Source organism: Hemiscyllium ocellatum, chromosome 1, assembly GCF_020745735.1.
Source record: "Hemiscyllium ocellatum isolate sHemOce1 chromosome 1, sHemOce1.pat.X.cur, whole genome shotgun sequence".
In the NCBI taxonomy this organism is placed as follows: Eukaryota; Metazoa; Chordata; class Chondrichthyes; order Orectolobiformes; family Hemiscylliidae; genus Hemiscyllium; species Hemiscyllium ocellatum.
The window spans coordinates 15,077,735-15,100,133 of NC_083401.1; positions in this window are offsets into that span (position 1 = coordinate 15,077,735).

Consider the following 22,399-nt stretch of genomic DNA (forward strand, 5'->3'; position numbering starts at 1 on the left):
TGCGGGAATGTTCTAATCACTGTGGGAATGCACTGAGCACTTTGGGAATGTATTGATCAATGCAAGAATGCACTGGTCACTGCGGGAATTTACTGATCAACGCGGGAATGTACTGAACACTGTGGAAATGTACTGATCACTGCGGGAATATATTCAACACTGCGGAAATATACTGATCACTGTGGGAATATATTCATCACTGCGGGAATATCCTGATCACTGCAGGAATGTAGTGATAACTTTGGAAATTTACAGACCACTGTGGGAATATGTTGAAGACTGTGGGATTTTACAAATGACTTGATAGAATATATTGATCACTGTGGGAATGTACACATCACTGTGGGAATGTTCTGATCAACGTAGGAATGTCCTGATAATGTTGGGAATGTATTTGTTACTACGGGAATATGTTCATCACTGTGGGAATGTACAAACCACTTGATGGAACATATTGATCAACGTGGGAATGTACTGATCACTGTGGAAATGTATTGATCACTGTGGAAATGTATTGATCACTGTGGGAATGTACTGATCATTGTGGGAATGTACTGACCACTGCAGGAATATTCTGATCACTGTGGAAATGTACTAATTACTGTGGGAATTGCACGATCACTGCGGGAATGTACTGATACAGTGGGAAGGTACTGATCACTATTGGAATATACTGATCACTGTGGAAATGTACAGATCACTGCGGGAATGCACTGATCACTGTGGAAATGTACTGATCACTGTGGGAATATACTGATCACTGCGGGAATGTAGTGTTCACTGTGTGAATGTACTGATCACTGCAGAAATGTAATGACCACTGCGGGAATATACTGATTACTGCGGGAATGTACTGATCACTGTAGGAATGGACTGATCACTGTGGGAATATACTGATCACTGTTGGACAGTACTGACCACGTGTGAGAATTTACTGATCACTGTGGGATTATACTGGTCACTGCGGGAATGTACTTATCACTTTTGGAATATACTGATCACTGTGGGAACATACTGATCACTGTGGGAATGTGTGGATCAATGTGGGAATGCACTGATCACTGCGGAAATGTACTGATCACTTTGGGAATGCATTGATCACTGTGGAAATATATTGATCACTGTAGAAATGTACTGATCATTGTGGGAATGTATTGATCAATGAAAGAATGCACTGATCACTGCGGGAATGTACTGATCACAGTGGGAATTTACTGATGACTCTGGGAATATACGGACCACTGCGGAAATGTACTGATCAGTTGGAAATATACTGATCACAGTGGGAATATACTGATAACTGTGGAAATGTACAGATCACTGCAGGAATGCACTGAACACTGTGGAAATGTACTGATCACAGCGGGAATATATTTATTTCTGTAGGAATGTACTGATTAAAATTGGAATATACTGATCACTACGGGAATGTACTGATCACTGTGGGTATATCCTGATGACGGTGGGAATTTCCTGATCACTGCGGGAACGTAGTCATCACTGTGCGAATGTACTGATCACTGCAGAAATGTACTGATCACTGTGGGAATATACTGATGACTGTGGGAATTTCCTGATCACGACGGGATTGTAGTGATCACTTTGGAAATTTACAGATCACTGTGGGAATATGTTGATGACTGTGGGATTTTACAAACCACTTGATGGAATATATGGATCACTGTGGGAATTTACTGATCACTGTGGGATTGTACTGGTCACTGCAGGAATGTACTTATCACTTTTGGAATATACTGATCACTGTAGCAACATACTGATCACTGTGGGAATGTATTGATCAATGCGGGAATGCACTGATCACTGTGTTAATGTAGTGATCAATGCAGGAATGTACTAATCATTGTGGGAATGCACTGATCACTGAGGAAATGTACTGATCACTTTGGGAATGTATTGATCACTGTGGTTATATACTGATCACTGTAGAAATGTACTGATCATTGTGGGAATGTCACGATCACTGCGGGAATGTTCTGATCACAGTGGGAATTTACTGATGACTCTGGGAATATACTGACCACTGCGGAAATGTACTGATCACTTGGAAATATACTGATCACTGTGGGAATATACTGATAATTGTGGAAATGTACAGATCACTGCGGGAATACATTGAACAGTGTGGAAATGTACTGATCACTTTGGGAATATACTGATCACTGCGGGAATGTATTCATCACTGTGGGAATGTACTGATCAATGTGGGAATATACTGATCGCTGCGGGAATGTACTGCTCACTGTGGTAATATCCTGATCATGGTGGGAATGTACTGATCACTGCGGGAATGTAGTGATCACTTTGCAAATTTACAGATCACTGTGGGAATATGTTGATGAATGTGGGATTTTTCAAACCACTTGATGGAATATATTGATCACTGTGGGAATGTACTGATCACTGTGGGAATGTTCTGATCAATGCAGGAATGCACTGATCACTCTGGGAATGTACTTATTACTGCGGGAATATGTTGATCACTGTGGGAATGTACAAACCACTTGATGGAATATATTGATCACTGTGGGAATGTACTGATCACTGTGGGAATGTTTTGATCACAGAGGGAATGTTCTGATCACTGTGGGAATACACTGATCACGCTGGAAATGTACTGATTACTGTGGGAATGTTCTGATCAATGCGGGAATGTACTGATCACTGTGGGAATGTACTTATTACTGCGGGAATATGTTGATCACTGTGGGAATGTACAAACCACTTGATGGAATATGTTGATCACTGTGGGAATGTTCTGATCACTGAGGGAATACACTGATCACTGTGGAAATGTGCTGATCACTGTGGGAACGTTCTGATCACAGTGGGAATGTACTGATCACTCTGGGAATGTACTGATTACTGTGGGAATGTTCTGATCAATGCGGGAATGTACTGATCACTCTGTGAATGGACTGATTATTGTGGGAATGTTCTGATCAATGCAGGAATGTACTGATCACTCTGGGAATGTACTTATTACTGCGGGAATATGTTCATCACTGTGGGAATGTACAAACCACTTGCTGGAATATATTGATCACTGTGGGAATATACTGATCACTGTGGGAATGTACTGATCACTGCGGGAATATACTGATTGCTGTGGAAATGTACTGACCACTGTGGGAATGTACTGATCACTGTGGGAATGTACTTATTACTGCGGGAATATGTTCATCACTGTGGGAATGTACAAACCACTTGATGGAATATATTGATCACTGTGGGAATGTTCTGATCACTGAGGAAATGTTCTGTTCACTGTGGGAATGTTCTGATCACTGTGGAAATACACTGATCACTATGGGACTGTACTGATCACTGCGGGAATATACTGATCACTGTGGAAATGTACTGATCACTGTGGGAATGTACTTATTACTGCGGGAATATGTTGATCACTGTGGGAATGTACAAACCACTTGATGGAATATGTTGATCACTGTGGGAATATACTGATCACTGTGGGAATGTTCTGATCACTGTGGGAATACGCTGATCACTGTGGGAATGTGCTGATCACTGTGGGAATGTTCTAATCAAAGTGGGAATGTACTGATCACTGTGGGAATACACTGATCACTCTGGGAATGTTCTGATCACTGTGGGAATACACTGATCGCTATGGGAATGTACTTATTACTGCGGGAATATGTTCATCACTGTGGGAATGTACAAACCACTTGCTGGAATATATTGATCACTGTGAGAATATATTGATCACTGAGGAAATGTTCTGATCACTATGGGAATGTTCTGATCACTGCGGGAATACATTGATCACTATGGGACTGTACTGATCACTGCGGGAATATACTGATCGCTGTGGGAATGTACTGGTCACTGTGGGAATATACAGATCACTGTGGGGATGTATACATCACTGCGGGAATGTACTGATCACTGTGAGAATATACTGATCGCTGTAGGAATGTACTGATCACTGTGGGAGTATACAGATCACTGTGGGAATGTACTGATCACTGTGGGAATGTACATATTACTGCGGAAATATGTTGATCACTGTGGGAATGTACAAACCACTTGATGGAATATATTGATCACTGTGGGAATATACTGATCACTGAGGAAATGTTCTGATCACTGTGGGAATGTTCTGATCACTGCGGGAATACACTGATCACTATGGGTCTGTACTGATCACTGCGGGAATATACTGATCGCTGTGGAAATGTACTGAACATTGTGGGGATGTACACATCACTGCGGGAATGTACTGATCACTGTGGGAATATACTGATCACTGTGGGAATGTACTTATTACTGCGGAATATGTTGATCACTGTGGGAATGTACAAACCACTTGATGGAATATGTTGATCACTGTGGGAATGTTCTGATCACTGTGGGAATACACTGATCACTGTGGGAATGTGTTGATCACTGTGGGAATGTTCTGATCACAGTGGGAATGTACTGATCACTCTGGGAATGTACTGATTACTGTGGGAATGTTCTGATCAATGCGGGAATGTACTGATCACTCTGTGAATGGACTGATTATTGTGGGAATGTTCTGATCAATGCAGGAATGTACTGATCACTCTGGGAATGTACTTATTACTGCGGGAATATGTTCATCACTGTGGGAATGTACAAACCACTTGATGGAATATATTGATCACTGTGGGAATATACTGATCACTGTGGGAATGTTCTGATCACTGCGGGAATACACTGATCACTATGGGACTGTACTGATCACTGCGGGAATATACTGATTGCTGTGGAAATGTACTGACCATTGTGGGAATGTACTGATCACTGTGGGAATGTATTGATCACTGTGGGAATGTACTGAACACTGTGGGAATATACTGATAACTGTGGAAATGGACTGATCACTGTGGGAATGTACTGATCACTCTGGGAATGTACTTATTACTGCAGGAATATGTTGATCACTGTGGGAATGTATAAACCACTTGATGGAATATATTGATCACTGTGGGAATGTTTTGATCACATTGGGAATGTACTGATCACTGTGGGAATACACTGATCACCATGGGAATGTACTGATCACTGTGGGAATGTTCTGATCAATGCGGGAATGTACTGATCACTCTGGAAATGTACTGATTACTGTGGGAATGTTATGATCAATGCGGGAATGTACTGATCACTCTGGGAATGTACTGATTACTGTGGGAATGTTCTGATCAATGCTGGAATGTACTGATCACTCTAGGAATGTACTTATTACTGCGGGAATATGTTCATCACTGTGGGAATGTACAAACCACTTGCTGGAATATATTGATGACTGTGGGAATATACTGATCACTGAGGAAATGTTCTGATCACTGTGGGAATGTACTGATCACTCTGGGAAAGTACCTATTACTGCGGGAATATGTTCATCACTGTGGGAATGTACAAACCATTTGATGGAATATATTGATCACTGTGGGAATATACTGATCACTGAGGAAATATTCTGATCACTGTGGGAATGTTCTAAACACTACGGGAATACACTGATCACTATGGGAATGTACTGATCACTGCGGGAATATACTGATCGCTATGGGAATGTACTGATCACTGTGGGAATGTACTGTTCACTGTGGGAATGTACTGATCACCGTGGGAATGTTCTAAACACTACGGGAATACACTGATCACTATGGGATTGTACTGATCACTGCGGGAATATACTGATCGCTGTGGGAATGTACTGATCACTGTGGGAATGTACTGTTCACTGTGGGAATGTACTGATCACTCTGGGAATGTACTTATTACTGCGGGAATATGTTCATCACTGTGGGAATGTACAAACCACTTGATGGGATATATTGATCACTGTTGGAATATACTGATCACTGAGGAAATGTTATGATCACTGTGGGAATGTTCTGATCACTGCGGGAATATACTGATCACTGTGGGGATGTACACATCACTGCAGGAATGTACTGATCATAGTGGGAATGTACTGAACACTGTGGGAATATACTGATCACTCTGGGAATGTACCTATTACTGCGGGAATATATTGATCACTGTGGGAATGTACAAACCACTTGATGGAATATATTGATCACTCTGGGAATATACTGATCACTGTGGAATGTTCTGATCACTGTCGAAATGTACTGATCACTGTAAAAATTTTCTGATCACTCCGGGAATGTATCGATCACTGCGGGAATGTACTGATCACTTTGCGAATGTTCAGATCCATGCGGGAATGTACTGGTCACTCTGGGAATGTACTTATTAATGCAAGAATATGTTGATCACTGTGGGAATGTACAAATCTCTTGATGGAATGTATTGGTCACAGAGAGAATGATCTGATCACTGTGGGAATGTTTTGATCACTGAGGGAATGTTCTGATCACTGTGGGCATACACTGATCACTCTGGGAATGTACTGATTACTGTGAGAATGTGAAGTTAACTGCAGGAATGTACTGATCACTGTGGGAATGTTCTGATCAATGCGGGAATGTACTGATCACTCTGGGAATGTACTTATTATTGCGGGAGTATGTTCATCACTGTGGGAATGTACAAACCTCTTGATGGAATATATTGATCACTGTGGGAATATACTGATCACTGAGGAAAAGTTCAGATCACTGTGGGAATGTTCTGATAACTGCGGGAATACACTGATCACTATGGGAAGGTACTGATCACTGCGGGAATATACTGATCGCTGTGGAAATGTGCTGATCACTGTGGGGATGTACACATCACTGCGGGAATGTACTGATCACTGTGGGAATGGACTGAACACTGTGGGAATATACTGATCACTGTGGGAATGGACTGATCACTGTGGGAATGTACTGATCACTCTAGGAATGTACTTATTACTGCGGGAATATGTTGATCACTGTGGGAATGCACAAACCACTTGATGGAATATATTGATCATTCTGGGAATGTACTGATTACTGTGGGAATGTTCTGATCACTGTCGGAATGTAATGATCACTGTGCGAATGTTTTGATCAATGCGGGATTGTACTGATCACTCTGGAATGTACTTATTACTGCAAGAATATGTTGATCACTGTGGGAATGTACAAATCTCTTGATGGAATGTATTGATCACAGTGGGAGTGTACTGATCACTGTGGGAATGTTTTGATTAGTGAGGGAATGTTCTGATCACTGAGGGAATACACTGATCACTCTGGGAAAGTACTGTCACTGCGGGAATATACTGATTGCTGTGGGAATGTACTGATCACTGTGGGAAATTACTGATCACTGTGCGAATGTTCTGATCAATGCGGGAATATACTGATCACATTGGGAATGTACTGGTCACGGTGGGAATGCACTGATCACTGTGGGAATGTACTGATCACTGGAGGAATGTCACGATCATTGTTGGAATGTACTGATCACTTGGAAATGTACTGATCACTGTTGGAATATACTGATCACTGGGAAAATACTGATCACTGCGGGAATATATTCATCACTGAGGGAATGTAGTGATTACTGAGGGAACGTACTAATTAATGGGAGAATGTATTGATTACTGCGGGAATGTACTGATCACTGTGGTAATATACAAATCACTGTGGGAATTTAGTGATTACTGTGGGAATATACTGATCACTGAGGGATTGTATCGATTTCTGCGGGGATGTATTGATCACTGTGGGAATGTACTGATCACTGTGGGAAAGTACCGATCACTGCGGGAACATATTCATCACTGAGGGAACGTAATGATTACTGAGTGACTGTACTGATCAATGTGGGAATTCCCGGATCGCTGTGGGAATGTACTGAACACTGTGGGAATGTACTGATCATTGTGGGAATATCCTGATCACAGCGGGAATGTATTGATCACTTTGGGAATTTACTGATCACTGTGGGAATATACTAGTCACTGTGGGAATGATCTGATCAAAGCAGGAATGTTCTGGTTACTGCGGGAATGTCACGATCACTGCGGGAATATACTGATTACAGTGGGAGCATATTCATCACTGAGGGAATGTCGTGATTGCTGAGAGAATGTACTGACCACTGTGGGAATATATTGATCACTGTGGGAATATCCTGATCACTGCAGGAATATATTGATCATTTTTGGAATTTACTGATCACTGAGGGAATTTACTGATCACTGTGGGAATATACTGATCACTGTGGGAATGTATGGATCTCTGCGGGGATGTATTGATCACTGTGGGAATGTACTGATCATTACGGAAATGTATTGATCACTCTGGGAATGTTCTGATCAATGCGGTAATGTACTGCTCACTGTGGGAATGCATTGATCACTGTGGAAATGTACTGATCACTTTTGGAATGTACTGCTCACTATGGGAAAGTATTGATCACTGCAGGAATGTACTGAGCTCTGAGAGAATGTACTGATCACTGCAGGAACGCACTGATCACTGCGGGAAGGTACTGATCACTGCGGGAATGCACTGATCACTGCGGGAAGGTACTGATCACTGTGGGAATGCACTGATCACTGTGGAAGTTTATTGATCACTGTTGGAATGTAGTGATCACTGTGGAAATGTATTGATCACTGTTGGAATGTATTGATCACTGTGGGAATATACTTATCACTGCGGGAATGTAGTGATCACTGCGAGAATATACTGATCACTGTTGGACAGTACTGACCACTGTGGGAATGCACTGGTCACTGTGAGAACGTACTTATCACTTTTAGAATACACTGATCACTGTAGGAATATACTGATCACTGTAAGAATGTATTGATCAATGTGCGAATGTACTAATCATTGTGGGAATGCACTGATCACTGCGGAAATGTACTGATCTCTTTAGGAATGTATTGATCACTGTGGTTATATACTGATCACTGTAGAAATGTACTGATCATTGTGGGAATGCATTGATCAATGCAAGAATGCACTGATCACGGCAGGAATGTACTGAGGACTACAGGAATGTACCGATCACTGTGGGAATGTCACGATCACTGCAGGAATGTACTGATCACAATGGGAATTTACTGATGAATCTGGGAATATACTGACCACTGCGGAAATGTACTGATCACTTGGAAATATACCGATCACTGTGGGAATATACTGATAATTGTGGAAATGTACAGATCACTGCGGGAATACATTGAACAGTGTGGAAATATACTGATCACTTTGGGAATATACTGATCACTGCGGGAATATATTCATCACTGTGGGAATGTACTGATCATTGTGGGAATGTTCTGATCACTGTCGAAATGTACTGATCACTGTAAAAATTTTCTGATCACTCCGGGAATGTATCGATCACTGCGGGAATGTACTGATCACTGTGCGAATGTTCTGATCAATGCGGGATTGTACTGATCACTCTGGAAATGTACTTATTAATGCAAGAATATGTTGATCACAGTGGGAATATACAAACCTCTTGATGGAATGTATTGATCACTGTGGGAATGTACTGATCACTGTGGGAATGTTTTGATCACTGAGAGAATGTTCTGATCACTGTGGGAATACACTGATAACTCTGGGAATGTACTTATTACTGCGGGAGTATGTTCATCACTGTGGGAATGTACAAACCTCTTGATGGAATATATTGATCACTGTGGGAATATACTGATCACTGAGGAAATGTTCTGATCACTGTGGGAATGTTCTGATAACTGCGGGAATACACTAATCACTATGGGAATGTACTGATCACTGCGGGAATATACTGATCGCTGTGGAAATGTACTGATCACTGTGGGGATGTACACATCACTGCGGGAATGTACTGATCACTGTGGGAATGTACTGAACACTGTGGGAATATACTGATCACTGTGGGAATGGACTGATCACTGTGGGAATGTATTGATCACTCTGGGAATGTACTTATTACTGCGGAATATGTTGATCACTGTGGGAATGTACAAACCACTTGATGGAATATATTGATCACTCTGGGAATGTGCTGATTACTGTGGGAATGTTCTGATCACTGTCGGAATGTACTGATCACTGTTAAAATGTTCTGATCACTGTGGGAATGTATCGATCACTGCGGGAATGTAATGATCACTGTACGAATGTTTTGATCAATGCGGGATTGTACTGATCACTCTGGGAATGTACTTATTACTGCAAGAATATGTTGATCACTGTGGGAATGTACAAACCTCTTGATGGAATGTATTGATCACAGTGGGAATGTACTGATCACTGTGGGAATGTTTTGATCAGTGAGGGAATGTTCTGATCACTCTGGGAATGTACTGTCACTGTGGGAATATACTGATCGCTGTGGGAATGTACTGATCACTGTGGGAAATTGCTGATCACTGTCGGAATGTACTGATCACTGTGCGAATGTCCTGATCAATGCGGGAATATACTGATCACATTGGGAACGTACTGGTCACGGTGGGAATGCACTGATCACTGCGGGAATACACTGATCACTGTTGGAATGTACTGATCACGGTGGGAATGTACTGATCACTTGGAAATGTACTGATCACTGTTGGAATATACTGATCACTGTGGAAACGTACTGATCACTGTGGGAATGTACTGATCACTGGGAAAATGCTGATCACTGCGGGAATATATTCATCACTGAGGGAATGTAGTGATTACTGAGGGAACGTACTAATGAATGGGAGAATGTACTGATCACTGTGGGAATGTCCTGATTACTGTGGGAATGTCCTGATCACTGTGGGAATAAACTGATCACTGCGGGAACATATTCATCACTGAGGGAATGTAGTGATTACTGAGTGACTGTACTGAACAATGTGGGAATGCCCGGATCACTGTGGGAATGTACTGATCATTGCGGGAATGTACTGATCACTGTGGGAATGCACTGATCACTGTGGAAATGTATTGATCACTGTGGGAATGTACTGATCACTGTGGAAATGTATTGATCACTGTTGGAATGTACTGATTACTGTGGGAATATACTGATTACTGCGGGAAAGTACTGATCACTGTCTTAATGTACTGATCACTGCGAGAATATACTGATCACTGTTGGACAGTACTGACCACTGTGGGAATTTAGTGATCACTGTGGGAATGTACTAATCACTTTTGGAACATACTGATCACTGTAGGAAGATACTGATCACTGTCGGAATGTATTGATCAATGCGGGAATGCACTGATCACTGTGTTAATGTAGTGATCAATGCGGGAATGTACTAATCATTGTTGGAATGCACTGATCACTGCGGAAATGTACTGATCGCTATAGGAATGTATTGATCACTGTGGTTATATACTGATCACTGTAGAAATGTACTGATCATTGTGACAATGTATTGATCAATGCAAGAATGCACTGATCACTGCAGGAATGTACTGAGCACTGTAGGAATGTACTGATAATTGTGGGAATGTACGGACCACGCCGGGAATGTACTGATCACAGTGGGAATTTACTGATGACTCTGGGAATATACTGACCACTGCGGAAATGTACTGGTCACTTGGAAATATACTGATCACTGTGGGAATATACTGATAATTGTGGAAATGTACAGATCACTGTGGGAATACATTGAACAGTGTGGAAATATACTGATCACTTTGGGAATATACTGATCACTGCGGGAATATATTGATCACTGTGGGAATGTACTGATCACTGTGGGAATGTTCTGAACAATGCGGGAATGCACTGATCACTCTGGGAATGTACTTATTACTGCGGGAATATGTTGATCACTGTGGGAATGTATAAACCACTTGATGGAATACATTGATCACTGTGGGAATATACTGATCACTGAGGAAATGTTCTGATCACTGTGGGAATGTTCTGATCACTGCGGGAATACACTGATCACTATGGGAATGTACTGATCACTGCGGGAATATACTGATCACTGTGGAAATGTACTGATCACTGTGGGGATGTACACATCACTGCGGGAATGTACTGATCACTGTGGGAATGTACTGATCACTGTGGGAATGTACTTATTACTGCGGGAATATGTTGATCACTGTGGGAATGTACAAACCACTTGATGGAATATATTGATCACTCTGGGAATGTACTGATCACTGTGGGAATGTTCTGATCACTGTCGGAATGTACTGATCACTCTAAAAATGTTCTGATCACTCCGGGAATGTATCGATCACTGCGGGAATGTACTGATCACTGTGGGAATGTTTTGATCACGGAGGGAATGTTCTGATCACTGTGGGCATACACTGATCACTCTGGGAATGTACTGATTACTGTGAGAATGTGAAGTTAACTGCAGGAATGTACTGATCACTATGGGAAAGTATTGATCACTGCAGGAATGTACTGAGCTCTGAGAGAATGTACTGTTCACTGCAGGAATGCACTGATCACTGCGGGAAGGTACTGATCACTGTGGTGATGTTGGTCACTGTGGGAATGTACTGATTACTGAGGGAATGTCCTGTTTTCTACGGGAATATATTCATCACTGAGGGAATGTAGTGACGACTGTGGAAATGCATTGATCACTGTTGGAATGTACTGATCACTGTGGGAATATACTGATCATTGTGGGAATATACTGACCACTGCAGGAATATACTGATCACTGTGGGAATGTAGTGATTAGCGTGGGAATATATTGATCACTGAGGGATTGTATCGATTTCTGCGGGGATGTATTGATCACTGTGGGAATGTCCTGATCACTGTGGGAATGTACTGATCACTGTGGGAATGCACTGATCACTGTGGGAATAAACTGATCACTGCGGGAATAAACTGATCACTGCGGGAACATATTCATCACTGAGGGAACGTAGTGATTACTGAGTGACTGTACTGATCAATGTGGGAATGCCCAGATCACTGTGGGAATGTACTGATCACTGTGGGAATGCACTGATCATTGTGGGAATATACTGATCACTGTGGGAATGCACTGATCACTGTGGAAATGTATTGATCACTGTGGGAATGTATTGATCACTGTTGGAATGTACTGATCACTGCGGGAATGCACTGATCACTGTGGAAATGTATTGATCACTGTGGGAATGTACTGATCACTGTGGAAATGTATTGATCACTGTTGGAATGTACTGATCACTGTGGGAATATACTGATTACTGCGGGAAAGTACTGATCACTGTCTTAATGTACTGATCACTGCGAGAATATACTGATCACTGTTGGACAGTACTGACCACTGTGGGAATTTAGTGATCACTGTGGGAATGTACTAATCACTTTTGGAACATACTGATCACTGTAGGAAGATACTGATCACTGTCGGAATGTATTGATCAATGCGGGAATGCACTGATCACTGTGTTAATGTAGTGATCAATGCGGGAATGTACTAATCATTGTTGGAATGCACTGATCACTGCGGAAATGTACTGATCGCTATAGGAATGTATTGATCACTGTGGTTATATACTGATCACTGTAGAAATGTACTGATCATTGTGACAATGTATTGATCAATGCAAGAATGCACTGATCACTGCAGGAATGTACTGAGCACTGTAGGAATGTACTGATAATTGTGGGAATGTACGGACCACGCCGGGAATGTACTGATCACAGTGGGAATTTACTGATGACTCTGGGAATATACTGACCACTGCGGAAATGTACTGGTCACTTGGAAATATACTGATCACTGTGGGAATATACTGATAATTGTGGAAATGTACAGATCACTGCGGGAATACATTGAACAGTGTGGAAATATACTGATCACTTTGGGAATATACTGATCACTGCGGGAATATATTGATCACTGTGGGAATGTACTGATCACTGTGGGAATGTTCTGAACAATGCGGGAATGCACTGATCACTCTGGGAATGTACTTATTACTGCGGGAATATGTTGATCACTGTGGGAATGTACAAACCACTTGATGGAATATATTGATCACTGTGGGAATATACTGATCACTGAGGAAATGTACTGATCACTGTGGGGATGTACACATCACTGCGGGAATATACTGATCACTGTGGGAATGTACTGATCACTGTGGGAATGTACTTATTACTGCGGGAATATGTTGATCACTGTGGGAATGTACAAACCACTTGATGGAATATATTGATCACTCTGGGAATGTACTGATCACTGTGGGAATGTTCTGATCACTGTCGGAATGTACTGATCACTCTAAAAATGTTCTGATCACTCCGGGAATGTATCGATCACTGCGGGAATGTACTGATCACTGTGGGAATGTTTTGATCACGGAGGGAATGTTCTGATCACTGTGGGCATACACTGATCACTCTGGGAATGTACTGATTACTGTGAGAATGTGAAGTTAACTGCAGGAATGTACTGATCGCTGTGGAAATGTACTGAACACTGTTGGAATATACTGATCACTGTGGGAATGTACTGATCACTGTGGGAATGTACTGATCATTGTGGGAATACCCTGATCACAGCGGGAATGTATTGATCACTTTGGGAATGTACTGATCACTGTGGGAATGTTCTGAACAATGCGGGAATGCACTGATCACTCTGGGAATGTACTTATTACTGCGGGAATATGTTCATCACTGTGGGAATGTACAAACCACTTGATGGAATACATTGATCACTGTGGGAATATACTGATCACTGAGGAAATGTTCTGATCACTGTGGGAATGTACTGATCACTGCGGGAATATACTGATCACTGTGGAAATGTACTGATCACTGTGGGGATGTACACATCACTGCGGGAATGTACTGATCACTGTGGGAATGTACTGATCACTGTGGGAATGTACTTATTACTGCGGGAATATGTTGATCACTGTGGGAATGTACAAACCACTTGATGGAATATATTGATCACTCTGGGAATGTACTGATCACTGTGGGAATGTTCTGATCACTGTCGGAATGTACTGATCACTCTAAAAATGTCCTGATCACTCCGGGAATGTATCGATCACTGCGGGAATGTACTGATCACTGTGGGAATGTTTTGATCAAGGAGGGAATGTTCTGATCACTGTGGGCATACACTGATCACTCTGGGAATGTACTGATTACTGTGAGAATGTGAAGTTAACTGCAGGAATGTACTGATCACTGTGGAAATGTACTGAACACTGTTGGAATATACTGATCACTGTGGGAATGTACTGATCACTGTGGGAATGTACTGATCATTGTGGGAATATCCTGATCACAGCGGGAATGTATTGATCACTTTGGGAATGTACTGATCACTGTGGGAATGATCTGATCAAAGCAGGAATGTACTGATTACTGCGGGAATGTCACGATCACTGTGGGAATACACTGATCACAGTGGGAACATATTCATCACTGAGGGAATGTCGTGATTGCTGAGAGAATGTACTGATCACTGTGGGAATATATTGATCATGGTGGGAATATCCTGATCACTGCAGGAATATATTGACTATTTTGGGAATTTACTGATCACTGTGGGAATATACTGATCACTGTGGGAATGTATGGATCTCTGCGGGGATGTATTGATCACTGTGGGAATGTGCTGATCATTGCGGAAATGTATTGATCACTGTGGGAATGTTCTGATCAATGCGGGAATGTACTGCTCACTGTGGGAATGCATTGATCACTGTGGAAATGTACTGATCACTTTTGGAATGTACTGATTACTATGGGAAAGTATTGATCACTGCAGAAATGTACTGAGCTCTGAGAGAATGTACTGTTCACTGCAGGAATGCACTGATCACTGCGGGAAGGTACTGATCACTGTGGTGATGTTGGTCACTGTGGGAATGTACTGATTACTGAGGGAATGTCCTGTTTTCTACGGGAATATATTCATCACTGAGGGAATGTAGTGACGACTGTGGAAATGCATTGATCACTGTTGGAATGTACTGATCACTGTGGGAATATACTGATCATTGTGGGAATATACTGACCACTGCAGGAATATACTGATCACTGTGGGAATGTAGTGATTAGTGTGGGAATATATTGATCACTGAGGGATTGTATCGATTTCTGCGGGGATGTATTGATCACTGTGGGAATGTCCTGATCACTGTGGGAATGTACTGATCACTGTGGGAATAAACTGATCACTGCGGGAATAAACTGATCACTGCGGGAACATATTCATCACTGAGGGAACGTAGTGATTACTGAGTGACTGTACTGATCAATGTGGGAATGCCCAGATCACTGTGGGAATGTACTGATCACTGTGGGAATGCACTGATCATTGTGGGAATATCCTGATTACAGCGGGAATGTATTGATCACTTTGGGAATTTACTGATCACTGTGGGAATATACTAGTCACTGTGGGAATGATCTGATCAAAGCAGGAATGTTCTGATTACTGCGGAGATTTCACGATCACTGCGGGAATATACTGATTACAGTGGGAATGTACTGGTCACTGTGGGAATGTAGTGATCACTGCGGGAATACACTGATCACAGTGGGAACTCATTCATCACTGAGGGAATGTCGTGATTATTGAGAGAATGTACTGATCACTGTGGGAATATATTGATCATGGAGGGAATATCATGATCACTGTGGGAATATATTGATCACTTTTGGAATTTACAGATCACTGTGGAAATGTACTGATTACTGTGGGAATATACCGATCACTGTGGGAATGTACTGATTACTGTGGGAATATACTGATCACTGCGGGAATGTATGGATCTCTGGGGGGATGTATTGATCGCTGTGGGAATGTACTGATCATTGCGGGAATGTACTGATCTCTGTGGGAATATACTGATCACTGTGGGAATGCACTGATCACTGTGGAAATGTATTGATCACTGTGGGAATGTATTGATCACTGTTGGAATGTACTGATCACTGCGGGAATGCACTGATCACTGTGGAAATGTATTGATCACTGTGGGAATGTACTGATCACTGTGGAAATGTATTGATCACTGTTGGAATGTACTGATCACTGTGGGAATATACTGATTACTGCGGGAAAGTACTGATCACTGTCTTAATGTACTGATCACTGCGAGAATATACTGATCACTGTTGGACAGTACTGACCACTGTGGGAATTTAGTGATCACTGTGGGAATGTACTAATCACTTTTGGAACATACTGATCACTGTAGGAAGATACTGATCACTGTCGGAATGTATTGATCAATGCGGGAATGCACTGATCACTGTGTTAATGTAGTGATCAATGCGGGAATGTACTAATCATTGTTGGAATGCACTGATCACTGCGGAAATGTACTGATCGCTATAGGAATGTATTGATCACTGTGGTTATATACTGATCACTGTAGAAATGTACTGATCATTGTGACAATGTATTGATCAATGCAAGAATGCACTGATCACTGCAGGAATGTACTGAGCACTGTAGGAATGTACTGATAATTGTGGGAATGTACGGACCACGCCGGGAATGTACTGATCACAGTGGGAATTTACTGATGACTCTGGGAATATACTGACCACTGCGGAAATGTACTGGTCACTTGGAAATATACTGATCACTGTGGGAATATACTGATAATTGTGGAAATGTACAGACCACTGCGGGAATACATTGAACAGTGTGGAAATATACTGATCACTTTGGGAATATACTGATCACTGTGGGAATGTACTGATCACTGTGGGAATGTTCTGAACAATGCGGGAATGCACTGATCACTGAGGAAATGTTCTGATCACTGTTGGAATGTTCTGATCACTGCGGGAATACACTGATCACTATGGGAATGTACTGATCACTGCGGGAATATACTGATCACTGTGGAAATGTACTGATCACTGTGGGAATGTACTTATTACTGCGGGAATATGTTGATCACTGTGGGAATGTACAAACCACTTGATGGAATATATTGATCACTCTGGGAATGTACTGATCAATGTGGGAATGTTCTGATCACTGTCAGAATGTACTGATCACTCTAAAAATGTTCTAATCACTCCGGGAATGTATCGATCACTGCGGGAATGTACTGATCACTGTGGGAATGTTTTGATCACGGAGGGAATGTTCTGATCACTGTGGGCATACACTGATCACTCTGGGAATGTACTGATTACTGTGAGAATGTGAAGTTAACTGCAGGAATGTACTGATCGCTGTGGAAATGTACTGATCACTGTGGGCATACACTGATCACTTTGGGAATGTTCTGGACACTGTGGAATGCACTGATCACTGTCGGAATGTACTGATCACTGTGGGGATGTTACTGATCACTGACGGAATGTACTGATCACTGTGGAATGTACTGATCACTGTGGGCATACACTGATCACTTTGGGAATGTTCTGGACACTGTGGGAATGCACTGATCACTGCGGGAATACACTGATGACTGTGTGAATGTATTGATCACTATGGGAATGTACTGATCACTATAGGAATGTATTGATCACTGTGGTTGTATACTGATCACTGTAGAAATGTACTGATCATTGTGAGAATGTACTGAGCACTGTAGGAATGTACCGATAATTGTGGGAATGTACGGACCACGCCGGGAATGTACTGATCACAGTGGGAATTTACTGATGACTCTGGGAATATACTGACCACTGCGGAAATGTACTGATCACTTGGAAATATACTGATCACTGTGGGAATATACTGATAATTGTGGAAATGTACAGATCACTGCGGGAATACATTGAACAGTGTGGAAATGTACTGATCACTGAGGGAATGTTCTGATCAATGCGGGAATGCACTGATCACTCTGGGAATGTACTTATTACTGCGGGAATATGTTCATCACTGTGGGATTGTATTGATCAATGTGGGAATATACTGATAACTGCGGGAATGTATTGCTCACTGTGGTAATATCCTGATCATGGTGGGAATGTACTGATCACTGTGGGAATGTAATGATCACTTTGGAAATTTACAGATCAATGTGGGAATATGTTGATGACTGTGGGATTTTTCAAACCACTTGATGGAGTATATTGATCACTGCGGGAATGTTCTGATCAATGTGGGAATGCACTGATCACTCTGGGAGTGTACTGATCACTCTGGGAATGTACTTATTACTGCGGGAATATGTTGATCACTGTGGGAATGTACAAACCACTTGATGGAATATATTGATCACTCTGGGAATGTACTGATCACTGTGGGAATGTTCTGATCACTGTCGGAATGTACTGATCACTCTAAAAATGTTCTGATCACTCCGGGAATGTATCGATCACTGCGGGAATGTACTGATCACTGTGGGAATGTTTTGATCACGGAGGGAATGTTCTGATCACTGTGGGCATACACTGATCACTCTGGGAATGTACTGATTACTGTGAGAATGTGAAGTTAACTGCAGGAATGTACTGATCGCTGTGGAAATGTACTGAACACTGTTGGAATATACTGATCACTGTGGGAATGTACTGATCACTGTGGGAATGTACTGATCATTGTGGGAATACCCTGATCACAGCGGGAATGTATTGATCACTTTGGGAATGTACTGATCACTGTGGGAATGTACTGATCACTGTGGGAATGTTCTGAACAATGCGGGAATGCACTGATCACTGTGGGAATGTACTTATTACTGCGGGAATATGTTCATCACTGTGGGAATGTACAAACCACTTGATGGAATATATTGATCACTGTGGGAATATACTGATCACTGAGGAAATGTTCTGATCACTGTTGGAATGTTCTGATCACTGCGGGAATACACTGATCACTATGGGAATGTACTGATCACTGCGGGAATATACTGATCACTGTGGAAATGTACTGATCACTGTGGGAATGTACTTATTACTGCGGGAATATGTTGATCACTGTGGGAATGTACAAACCACTTGATGGAATATATTGATCACTCTGGGAATGTACTGATCAATGTGGGAATGTTCTGATCACTGTCAGAATGTACTGATCACTCTAAAAATGTTCTAATCACTCCGGGAATGTATCGATCACTGCGGGAATGTACTGATCACTGTGGGAATGTTTTGATCACGGAGGGAATGTTCTGATCACTGTGGGCATACACTGATCACTCTGGGAATGTACTGATTACTGTGAGAATGTGAAGTTAACTGCAGGAATGTACTGATCGCTGTGGAAATGTACTGATCACTGTGGGCATACACTGATCACTTTGGGAATGTTCTGGACACTGTGGGAATGCACTGATCACTGTCGGAATGTACTGATCACTGTGGGGATGTTACTGATCACTGACGGAATGTACTGATCACTGTGGGAATGTACTGATCACTGTGGGCATACACTGATCACTTTGGGAATGTTCTGGACACTGTGGGAATGCACTGATCACTGCGGGAATACACTGATGACTGTGTGAATGTATTGATCACTATGGGAATGTACTGATCACTATAGGAATGTATTGATCACTGTGGTTGTATACTGATCACTGTAGAAATGTACTGATCATTGTGAGAATGTATTGATCAATGCAAGAATGCACTGATCACTGCAAGAATGTACTGAGCACTGTAGGAATGTACCGATAATTGTGGGAATGTACGGACCACGCCGGGAATGTACTGATCACAGTGGGAATTTACTGATGACTCTGGGAATATACTGACCACTGCGGAAATGTACTGATCACTTGGAAATATACTGATCACTGTGGGAATATACTGATAATTGTGGAAATGTACAGATCACTGCGGGAATACATTGAACAGTGTGGAAATGTACTGATCACTGAGGGAATGTTCTGTTCAATGCGGGAATGCACTGATCACTCTGGGAATGTACTTATTACTGCGGGAATATGTTCATCACTGTGGGATTGTATTGATCAATGTGGGAATATACTGATAACTGCGGGAATGTATTGCTCACTGTGGTAATATCCTGATCATGGTGGGAATGTACTGATCACTGTGGGAATGTAATGATCACTTTGGAAATTTACAGATCACTGTGGGAATATGTTGATGACTGTGGGATTTTTCAAACCACTTGATGGAGTATATTGATCACTGTGGGAATGTTCTGATCAATGTGGGAATGCACTGATCACTCTGGGAGTGTACTGATCACTCTGGGAATGTACTTATTACTGCGGGAATATGTTGATCACTGTGGGAATGTACAAACCATTTGATGGAATATATTGATCACTCTGGGAATGTACTGATCACTGTGGAATGTTCTGATCACTGTCGGAATGTACTGATCACTCTAAAAATGTTGTGATCACTCCAGGAATGTATCGATCACTGCGGGAATGTACTGATCACTGTGGGAATGTTTTGTTCACGGAGGGAATGTTCTGATCACTGTGGGCATACACTGATCACTGGGAATGTACTGATTACTGTGAGAATGTGAAGTTAACTGCAGGAATATACTGATCGCTGTGGAAATGTACTGAACACTGTTGGAATATACTGATCACTGTGGAAATGTACTGATCACTGCGGGAATATACTGATCACAGTCGGAATGTACTGATCACTGTGGGGATGTTACTGATCACTGACGGAATGTACTGATAACTGTGGGGATGTACACATCACTGTTGGAATGTACTGATCACTGTGGGAATGTTTTGATCACTGAGGGCATGTTCTGATCACTGCGGGAATACACTGATGACTGTGTGAATGTATTGATCACTATGGGAATGTACTGATCACTATAGGAATGTATTGATCACTGTGGTTATATACTGATCACTGTAGAAATGTACTGATCATTGTGACAATGTATTGATCAATGCAAGAATGCACTGATCACTGCGGGAATGTACTGAGCACTGTAGGAATGTACCGATAATTGTGGGAATGTACGGACCACTCCGGGAATGTACTGATCACAGTGGGAATTACTGATGACTCTGGGAATATACTGACCACTGCGGAAATGTACTGATCACTTGGAAATATACTGATCACTGTGGGATATACTGATAATTGTGGAAATGTACAGATCACTGCGGGAATACATTGAACAGTGTGGAAATATACTGATCACTTTGGGAATATACTGATCACTGCGGTAATATATTGATCACTGTGGGAATGTTCTGATCAATGCGGGAATGCACTGATCACTCTGGGAATGTACCTATTACTGCGGGAATATGTTCATCACTGTGGGATTGTATTGATCAATGTGGGAATATACTGATAACTGTGGGAATGTACTGGTCACTGTGGGAATGTAGTGATCACTTTGGAAATTTACAGATCACTGTGGGAATATGTTGATGATTGGGGGATTTTTCAAACCACTTGATGGAGTATATTGATCACTGTGGGAATGTTCTGATCACTGTGGGAATGTTCTGATCACTGTCAGAATGTACTGATCTCTCTAAAAGTGTTCTGATCACTCCGGGAATGTATCGATCACTGCGGGAATGTATTGATCACTGTGCGAATGTTCTGAATAATGCGGGAT